This window comes from Bicyclus anynana, chromosome 16, assembly GCF_947172395.1.
Source record: "Bicyclus anynana chromosome 16, ilBicAnyn1.1, whole genome shotgun sequence".
NCBI classification, from domain to species: domain Eukaryota; kingdom Metazoa; phylum Arthropoda; class Insecta; order Lepidoptera; family Nymphalidae; genus Bicyclus; species Bicyclus anynana.
In genome coordinates this window covers 8,165,697-8,176,404 of record NC_069098.1, presented here as the reverse complement: position 1 = coordinate 8,176,404, position 10,708 = coordinate 8,165,697, and positions in this window count along the sequence as shown.

Genomic DNA, 10,708 nt, shown 5'->3' with positions numbered 1-10,708 from the left:
AGTGTCAATTTTTATCCAGATCCATTGAGTTGTTCTGAAGTTATGAATTTTGTAACTAGCCAATCTTTGTATTATCAATAAATACTAGACCCATCTAGTATTCAGTCTTTAAAACCTATTTGAAAAATCTTTCACCAAAAGTAAGCTACATCTACTGAACCGATTTTACCATAAAATAGCCACGTTATTGATGAGTGTCATGGGCTATATTTTATCTCCATATTCCCACGGGATGGGAAACTACGCGGGTGAAACGGCGAGGTTATGCTAGTTTCATATTTGTTTGTAGGATCTGCTATGTAAAGATATCATCAACTTGGATTTTGTAAATGCAATATCACCTGTGAAATTGTGCTAAAGAAACACGCATGCCACTGGAGTGTATTCCTGTTGCGTTGTTTGGCGAATTATGACTGCGTACGTTTTCATCGAGTGTTTTTGTTACGTAAAGCCTACGATACGCTGCGTATCTTTACGAGCCTTTGTCTCGATTGCTGCCAAGCGTATTGCTCGAGTACACTCACCTATAAAATAACAACTCCGTCATAATTGAAACAAAATGGCTCGCTATAGAATGAGCTCGCCTGGGAAAGTGACAAACGATCTATGGTTGTACACACAATTGTTATGTCTATTATTTTTATTTATTCTCTCTTTAAATAAAATTGAATCCATCCAAAACCACGATTTCCTACTATAGCTTGGCAACTTCGTTCGTAACATTCCCGATAGCCCGCGCGGGCCGGGTGGCCTGTAGCGATGAATGAAAATCCCACGACTGATACAGCTCACTTCCCTTCACGTACGTTTTCACACCCGCGCAGTCTTTACCCCCCGTCGCCCGCATATCATGTAAGTGTCATCAACGAACATGACAGACTATACCCGTATAAAGAGAGACCAAAAATCGAATGGTCTGTGCTTTGAGATATAATCATAAAAAATTAAGTTGGGGCGATAAATAAACGAAACATCAGAAAACAATATTCTGTCTGTCTGTATGGTAAATGTCCGGAATTACTAGATTAGCATGCGGTTTTAACAGATGCATTAGGCGAAGTTTAGAAAAAACATTATACGAAAAAAACTGATTTTCAAGCGGATGTACCTACTTAGTAGGTTTTGTCTATTATCTAAATGTTATTTTCGGTAGATACATAGAGAATTGGTTTGTATATAGATATACAAAACAAACATAATAAAGCATTAAAGTATGAAGAACAGTTATAATTTAAGAAAACGTAAAATTAGAATTTATGCTCAGCTCAGCTCAGCTCATGACCCCGTATAGGTTCGAAACTAGTCGGGCATACTCCGACCTAAAATCACGTGAGTTTTAGCCGTGTTTCATAATCAATTAAAACGTAAAATTGTTACGTTTCCTTCGACGTGTAAGTTTTTTCACATTATATGTACACGCGAGCGCTTGATTGCAATCATGCTTGACAGTAAGCGATGATGCTGCCTATAGTGGAACGCGCTTGTCTAAAAGATGCCTAATCACTTTTGACTTGAATATACCCAAGTTGTATTATGTTGCAGATGGTAGGTAAAAGTCAATCGTTTTTAACGTTTTCGAACACGACAGTACACGGAGTCGGTACTCGGTAGTAAAAATTATATCGCCGTCACCCGGTAGCGGGTCAGTCGCCGACTCGATACGCTCGCTACGTACCTAGCTAGGTACAAGACTGTACCTTATATGTATGCACTATCATCTATAGGTGCTAATGTTATTAAGTTGACGAGTTTGTTTGGTTGAACGCGCTTATCTCAGGAATTACTGCTACTATATTTTTTTAAAGATCTCACATTTGTCATTCCAAAAAATTTAAAATAATTGTTAATTAGTAATTTTGTTTTTCTATTACTAAGTTCCTAGAAGTTGAATATTTTGATGTAAATTTTATGACTTTTCAAATTAAAATAATCTTTAAAAACTCATTTTTTTTTATTTTGTATATCCAAAATATTACAATTTAAGAACTATTTATTCTTCAAAAACACAAATTTGCTCTAAATTTCAATAAAATGGTAAAAATCTGCTACGATTTAAAATCCGGGTAATTATGACCCACCATACAGTTGTTGTACCTGTTTTCTACCATGCTGACGTTGGGTTAAACGAGCAAGGCTATAGGGCCTATGAGGCTAACATCACCCTAAGAGCACCAGGAGCGGAACTTCATTAAAAGATGGGGCAAAAAAGACCAAAAAAGTATTCCTTTTGAGAGCTTCTGTTGTGTATAAGGACTGTCTACACTATGCTCATTCTATACCAAACTCACATTTTTTTATTACTTACTAACAAAAAATATTCGTTAACTAATTTATTATAATCGTGTATCTCTCGACTATCTCTGTGTGATCGAATCAGAAATGAGGAGATTCGTAGAAGAACCAAAGTCACTGACATAGCTCATTGAGTCGCGAAGCTGAAGTGGCAATGGGCTGGGCGCATAGTTCGAAGAGCCGATAGACGTTGAGGTCCCAAGGTGCTGGAATGGCGACCTCATACTAGAAAGCGCAATGTCTGACGACCCCCCACCAGGTGGACTGACGACATAAAACTACTCGGATGGATTCGCTGGATGCAGGCGGCTCAGTATCGTGATGTTTGGAAGTCCCTACAAAAGGCCTATGTCCTGCAGTGGACGTCCATCGGCTGACATGATGATGATGATGAACTAATTGGAAACACATAAGGAAAAGGGAAAAGAATTGAAAAAAAATTGAATGAACTAAGATACGAGCGACTTATTCTAGCAATACCTATACTATGTAAAATAAATTATCGTCAGTTAGTTTTATTTGAACAATAAAGACCAAAAGCGAAACAAAAACTTGTCATTACCATATGCCCTTCAACTAATCCCATAAATAAATACTGAACCGGTTTTTGCTTGGAAATGAAATGCAATTGAATGATTTTCTTTATTTTGCGTGTACCCTTGAAAACGTGACTTTCTAAATATTGCGACGTGTCAACAATATAAAGGCACGCACCCACTGGGAAGTTGTCAATTGTATCGCTGTAATGCTAAAGCGTAAGCTTTAGCGTTTTCTATGTTCTGTAGCTGTGATTCTATTTATTCCTCCGTGGCGCAGTGGTATACGCAGTGGATTTACAAGACTGGGTCCTGGGTTCGATCCCCGGCAGGGCCGATTTTCTTTATTTTCCAGGTTTGGCTAGTGGGAGGCTTCGGCCGTGGCTAGCCACTAGTATCAGCGGTTCTGAATTAGACCCGGTATATATGTATATGATCGCGGTTTTCTTAAACTAATCATTTATTAACGTGGATCCTGCTGGTTCTCAAAAAACATAGCCTATAGCACTCTGCGATAGTGTAACTTCCCAGCAGTGAAAGGATGTTTAAAATCGGTTGAGTAGTTTCAGAGCCTAATCAATGCAAACAAACAAACAATACAACCAAATATTTCTTCTTGATAATACATATAAGTATAGATTACGATAATATAATAAGTAAAATCAACCCTTTTAAAAAGTTCTTTTATCATTCGAAATTTATGTCTATGTCTTTATTAAGTAGATAACATGGGCTATATTTTATCCCTGCGTTGCTACGGGAGCGGGAACTACGCGGGTAAAACCGCAGGTCATCTACTAATGTTAAATAAATTGTACAAAGCCAAGTTAATTAAAAATTAAATTCGACTAAACGGTTGATTTTGTGGTTCTTACCAATGATAATTTTATACTATACATTGGTTACGTCCCTACAAAATCACTGCAAAAAGTGATCCGAATAAAGGCTAAAACACTGAGCGCACACATGCACAATTTTGTCTTTAATTCCATTATATATTTATGTATATATAGTTTTTACACTTCCTGAAAACACAACTCGACATTGTAGACGATATTTTGGTATTATTTGTTTAAATAACGTTCGTTGTTGACCACAACAAACATTGGGTTAGCTATAAATTTCCTCTTTTGAGTGCCTCATTTTTCAGGCGCTAGTAACATATCTAGTATTTAATATCATTGGTACTTATAATGAAGTCTATGACCTACTTTGGTAGCGGCGTATTCAATAAAACTTAATCCAGTTCTTGGAAGCATTTTATGAATCAACTTAGGGGGAGGATTAAAGGGGCGAATACAAAAGATCTAAGGGGTTGAAGTGCATCCGTTTATGCGGGCTTCGGCATAAGATCCTGTCTAAATTTCCACTTTAGTGACACCTAATACATCTGACGACCTCCGTGGCGCAGTGGTATGCGCGTTGGATTTACAAGACGGAAATCCTGAGTTTGACCCCCGGCTGGGCCGTTTTCTTAATTGGTCCTGGTCTACCTGGTGGAAGGCTTCGACCGGGGCTAGTTACCACCTTACCGACAAAGATGTACCGCCAAGCGATTTAGCGTTCCGGTACGATGTCGTGTAGAAACTGAAAGGAGTGTGGATTTTCATCCTCCTCCTAACAAGTTAGCCCGCTTCCATCTTAGACTGCATCATCACTTACCACCAGGTAGATTGTCAGTGGTCAAGGGCTAACTTGTACAGAATAAAAAAAAAACGAAAAAGTCCGCACCGAATTATGAGGGAGTCCTAGTTATGAAATAGGAACCTACTTATTGAGTACCTACTTTTTTCTTTCAAGAATAGATCAAGCTTAAAGTCAACGGAGAGCCCTGAACCCTAGATCCGCATCGTAAAGATCGGATCGAACGGATTTTATCTACCGTAAAATTAAAAATCCGTTTGAATCTGTCGGTCCCTTTAATAAAAACAATATTGTCGTAAGCCCGCCAACCTGCATTGAAGCAGCTTGTTGGTCCTATGTTCCATATGTCGTCTTTTTGCCGGTAGAGTGGTAACTAGCCACGGCCGAAGGCTTCCACCAGCCAAAAACTTTACTGACTGCCGCGTATAACGATTTAGGTATCCAATGAGGTTTTGATTATACCAAAATACGATTCTGCTTAGTTCCTATATCCAATCTATGACTCAAACCCTCAAATAAGTGCCTCATGATTGTTATTCGAAGTCCCTAACCCAAAATAATCTTTTGGTTCCGTCTACCCGTTTGGTTATTCCAGCGTGGATCTTATAAGTTATCTAATCGCTATACAAACATTAGATAATGACTGTAAACTGTTATCAGAGCCAGCAGCAATTATTATTATCACTGAACTAACACTGCGCCTCGTATTTGCTTTCTTGTGCTTGATATGTGACAGATAGGAGTGAGGTTTAATATACCAAGGAGGGTATGGCAGCAGCTTTATAGCACACTAGCGGACGCCCGCGATTTCGTCCGCCTTTAGAACTCTTTAATCCGGCCCTATCGCAGAATTCGTTCTTAGTGGATACCTACTAACTATAGACCCCTCCCCTGCCAAAGGAGATGGTCCATTTCAGGTCCATTCTTTTACATTAAAATTTAAAAATAGAAGGATTTTATTAAAATCTAAATAAGTAAATAAATCTAACAAAATAAAAAGAGATAAATAAAATTAAAACCCAAGTTTTTAAGTTATATTAAGATGGCGCCCAATTGACAGCAAACGTCAAATCGACTACTGCATTGAAAACGTTGTCAATCCGCCATTATTACCATTATTAGTGTTGCATTTCTTGGGAAAGAATGAATATTGTTTCGAAAGAATTAAAGTAAATTCGTAGATTTGTATAATCAAAAATAGTAAAAAAAAATAGTTTCTTTTATTTCCGCCAGGGTACAATGACTGATTCTGGGCTCCATACAATTTTGAACAATTTCCTTTCATCGTTATACGTCCAGCGCTTTCCGAGATTTCGTGATGAATGATCTTTCGCATTTATATATTAAGATATTTTAGATATATTCTTCTGGTTTCAGGCAACACTAGGCTTCATGCTTTTGTTCTCAAAGCCCCTGGGACGTCGCTGAACTCCCATTACGGCATTCGGAAATTTCTCAATCAGAAATAGAATATAATTAAGTACTACGATTTCATCGATACGAATCATCCAAATGTTCTGGCTTCAAAACTGATTAACAGGACATATCAGAGCAGGCTTAAAAGGAAGCACATTATTAAGAATTTATTATTATAAAAACAATGAGGGGATGTTCTCACTGGGGAAAACAGTCAAAAATGGAAGTTATCATAGTCTACTGATCGCAGATAAACCCAGAAGAGAAAAAAAAGGATTACGATATATAGGGGTTTTAACCTGCCTCATTGGTCAAGTAATTTGCTTTTGTGGTTTTACATCAAGAGGTCCTAACTCCTAGGTTTGAAATCTTATTTTTTACAAGTTAGCCCTTGACTACAATCTTGCGTGATGGTGTGTGATGATGCAATCTAAGATGGAAGCGGGCTAACATGTTAGGAGTTGGAGAAAAATCAACACATCCTTTCGGTTTCTACACGATATCGTACCGGAACGCTAAATCGCTTGGCGGTACGTCTTTGTCGGTAGGGTAGTAATTATAGCTTTGCAACTTCGTTCGTAACACTCGCGATAGTCCGCGCGGGCCGGGGGGCGTGTAGCGATGAATGGAAAACCCACAACTGATGCAACTCACTTCCCCGCACGCACGATTTCACAACCGCGCAGTCTTTCCCCCCGTTGCCCGCATATCATGGGAGTGTCATCATCGAACTTGCCAGACTATAGCCACGGCCGAAGCCTCCCACCAGCCATCGTTATCCAAAGATACTTTCAGCACTAAGTTGGGACGTTGTTGGTATAGTATATAGCTATTACAACCTCGTGCTTCGGGTAACCTGAACGAAACAGACCAATCCACATTGGAACAGCGTGGTGACTCCAAACTCCAATGTTTACGGTCGTAAACTGAGCTCTTAGATCTTATTGAGAGCTTAATTATAATATAACGGTTTTACATAACAATAAAACCGATATTATGTGCCGAGAGGAAAACCATACAGCATTGTCTTGAAGATCGCATTTGTGTACCTTACCTTTCTATGGTCAGAACATCGATACATACCTAGTTCCTTCAATCTACTAAAGGAGGTGTAGTTGTTTCATCGTGCTAGCCAGTGTGTAAGCACTGACATTTTAGCTCATAGTCTTCACCAGGAAGATCTTCCTGCAATGCTGTATGGTTTTCCTCTCGGCACATAATATCGGTTTTATTGTTATGTAAAACCGTTATATTGATGTGCCTATTGAAAACCATACAGCATTGTCTTGAAGACGTGTTTGTTATCTGCTGGTGAAACATATTATAGACACAATGCTATGATGATGATGATGATGATGTCGATAGTAAGATCTGACATCAAATTAATTGTTAATTTAACTAGGTATTTGACTTTTGCTTATAATTTTTATCATGGTTTTGCTACTTTATATATAAGCAAATATGTGTTTAAATAAAAGAAATCAATTTTTATGTACTTTGATTACAAATGTAAAATAAAAATTGTACCAGCGTTTGTATTATTACAGTTGAATTAATTTTTTGAAGAAAAATCGTACGATAATAAAAAGAACCAAAATATTAAGCAATCTTAATTGTATGAAAATAAACTAAGATCAAAAGAAGATCAAAAGCGTAACACTTATTTGGCAAAAATCACACCGCGCTGAACGTTTTTAAAAATATATATCATATTTATTTTTAGGAAAATCAATTTCACGTCAATAATGATTAAAAAATGTGACTGATGATTTCCAGTTTTCGCACAATAATATATCGTCAATCGGCTGGTTATCTGACCATCATAAAGATGCTACTACTTATCTACAACTGCCTGGGGAGGCGTCAATGCCGCTTTGGATAGGAACTGTTTGACCCCAGTTCCCTATTACAGAACGAGAAGCAGCTTTAGGTGTATGTAATATGTAATAAAGAGTTCTCAACTTTGCCTATTTTAGACTTACTTTTAACAATCAAAGACCTGACTAACGTCACTATGTATATGTCGTTATGTTTGAAAGTTTCCATATCGATTGTCTATATGAGTGAGAATCATTTTTTGAACCAAATAGGTATTAAGTATATATATTCCCCAGTATCACAAAAACTATCTTTTGCAATTTTTAGCAAAGTAAAGTCGTGGACTCTACGACCCGATGCTAGCAACAAAACCGTAGCTGAAATTGAAATTTTATTTATCCTCTCCACACCATAATATGTACAACAATATAACTGTGTTAGGTTACAATTTCATTATGTGATAATGTGCGGACCGGTGCTCGCATCGGGTACAAAACCTGTGTTGCAAGACACCACGCTGATGTAGCCGTTCTCCTAGACATTTCAAAAAGGGTATCTTTAGGTGGATTTGTGATGAAAGTCATCTGAACACAACCTCGGGATCCCATATGGAAATTGACTTAGCGACTTTAGGTTTAGCTTTACTAATAGCCTTAAGGGCATGTTTTATTATGAAAATTAAGACAGCGGATTTATGTACTAAGATTCTGCTATAAGATAGTTTCTCATTTTAAAAATTAATATATCATAAATTTTGTTAACTCTGCAGGTTGGGGAGATTTAGGATTTACTTGGGAGGTTTCGCACCAGTTTAACCATTTTCTGATGGCTGGTAAGTAGGTTGACAAGGTTGATTGTCTTTAACTTTTTTCTTTCCTGAGTAGACCATTCTTTTATTTGGGCACCCCACCCCTAATTGTCCAGACTTTCGGGGTCAATGTGTGCACCTGAGGTGGACACTGTGACGTGGCATCTATCAAGGTCTTTGGTAAGCTTTGTAGTTCGTGTGGGTGATCCAATGCTCTAGCTTTAAGATTCTACAGTCAAAAAGCACGCGGCCACTCGGGTGCCACTATTAGCGACGTTCCTGTCACATTGTTTAGATGTGTCAGTACTTTTGGCAATAAATTTGAAGGAGGAAACACTCGTGCTAGTTGATGTCTCCACGGTCTGCTGAAGGCATCTATGTAGTATGTCTATGATCTCTGCAGTCTATCGAGACGTAATTCGATACCGCAGCAATGTTGTGTAGCAAACAATTCTATCTCGGGTCGTCCCCATTTCATGAAGATTTCCTTTGTTGCTTGAGGAAGTAGATGGCACTCGGCGGGCGGTTTTTCGCGAGACAGTCTGTCTGCGATAATGTTGTAGCGGAATGGAAGGTAATGAGCTGATAACGTGATCTGAAACTTGTTTGTCATGTGTAAGAGATCGAACTTAAGATTCAACAGTCCAGTGACTTTGATCCACCCTCCTTCCGAACGTACGCTTCAAATGTTCGATTGTCTGAATGAACATGGGGATTTTGTAGAACCTTTGTGTTCCTTCTGATCGCCGTTATAACTGCATACAGCTCCTTTTTGTGGAGCTCATCAACATCGTTTTTAGCTGAGCTGACCAAATTCCTGACAGTAGTTTTGATTGAGCACCCCAACCTGAATCTGAGGCATCCGTTGCCAGGAAGTGGGATGCAGGTTGTAGATGTACTGGCCACTTGAGTCATGTGGCTCCGAGCCACTATTTTATCTCCTGTTCCACTACTTGTGAAATCAGTTGTTATAGACGGGGGCATTTCCTGTCGAAACTTCTGAGGAATCATTGAATATTGCGACCGTCTAGCCTGCGTCCGAGAATCACAAAATCGGCAAAGTTTAATTGGCCCACCAACCGTTGTAATTCGCGAAGGGTGATGCGACCTTTCAACGTCGAATTTCTCAGGGCTTTGTTGAGAATGTTTATACTGTGGGCAACGATATTGAATTTTTTGGAGGTCTGTCAATGAATACCAAGATAATCCAGATCTTGGGTAGGTATTAAGATTAATTTTTGGTAAATGAAGAGCCAGCCCAGATGTTCCAAGTGCCTCACGGCTTCCGCAGCCTGAAGACATAACTTGGATTGGTCATATTTGACCAGAAGGGAGTCGTCTAGGTATGCCAGAACCCGACAGCCCTTCGCACGTAGGGTTTCCGCAACCCAACATGTTACAGATGAGAAAAGATGAGGTGCTGGCGCCAGACCGAAAGGTAGACATGTCAACTGGTACAATTGCCTTTTGTAGCTGATTCTCAGGAATGGTCGATCTGATTATGCAGCCGGTATGTAGAAATAGACCTGAGAAATATCCTGCTTTATCATCCAGTCTCCAGGTTGTATAAAGCTGGGAACTGAAGCATGAGAGATCAGACGGAAATGTTTCGTTTTTACAAATTTGTTTAGTTCTCGGAGGTCAAAAATCGGACGCCACCTTTTTTGTTCCGGAGAAAAAGCTTTGAGAAAGAGCTGAGTATCTTCCTGTGAACTACTTCCAGTATATGTTGGTCTAATAATTTTTGTATCACTTTCGTCATGGCCGGTGACGCCTTGGTTGCATATTGACGCATTATTGTTTCTGTGGGCATTAAAAGAAGAGGTTTCTTGTATAAGGGTATTCGAAAGCCCGTTATTATTGAAGTTAAAAACTGTTCGCGCCCAGAACTTGCCACCGGTTTTTGAAAGTAACTCTGAAGTTTATCGGATATTATTATTATTTTTTTTGCTTCCTTAGTTGTATTATGTTTTGCTTGTTAGCACTCTCTTTTACCCTTGTATATTTGCTTTGTCTTTTGTTGCTTATAAGTGTCGTGTAAGTTATTTTTACTTTGTGACTGTACCCATAAATGTATGTTCTTTGTATTTTCTCTTCAGCTGTTCTCTATTGTTAGAAGATTGCGGAGGTGATAGCCAGAAATGTGGGCCACCAAGAGAATAAACGCATACCAATTTTGTTTTATCAAATGAGA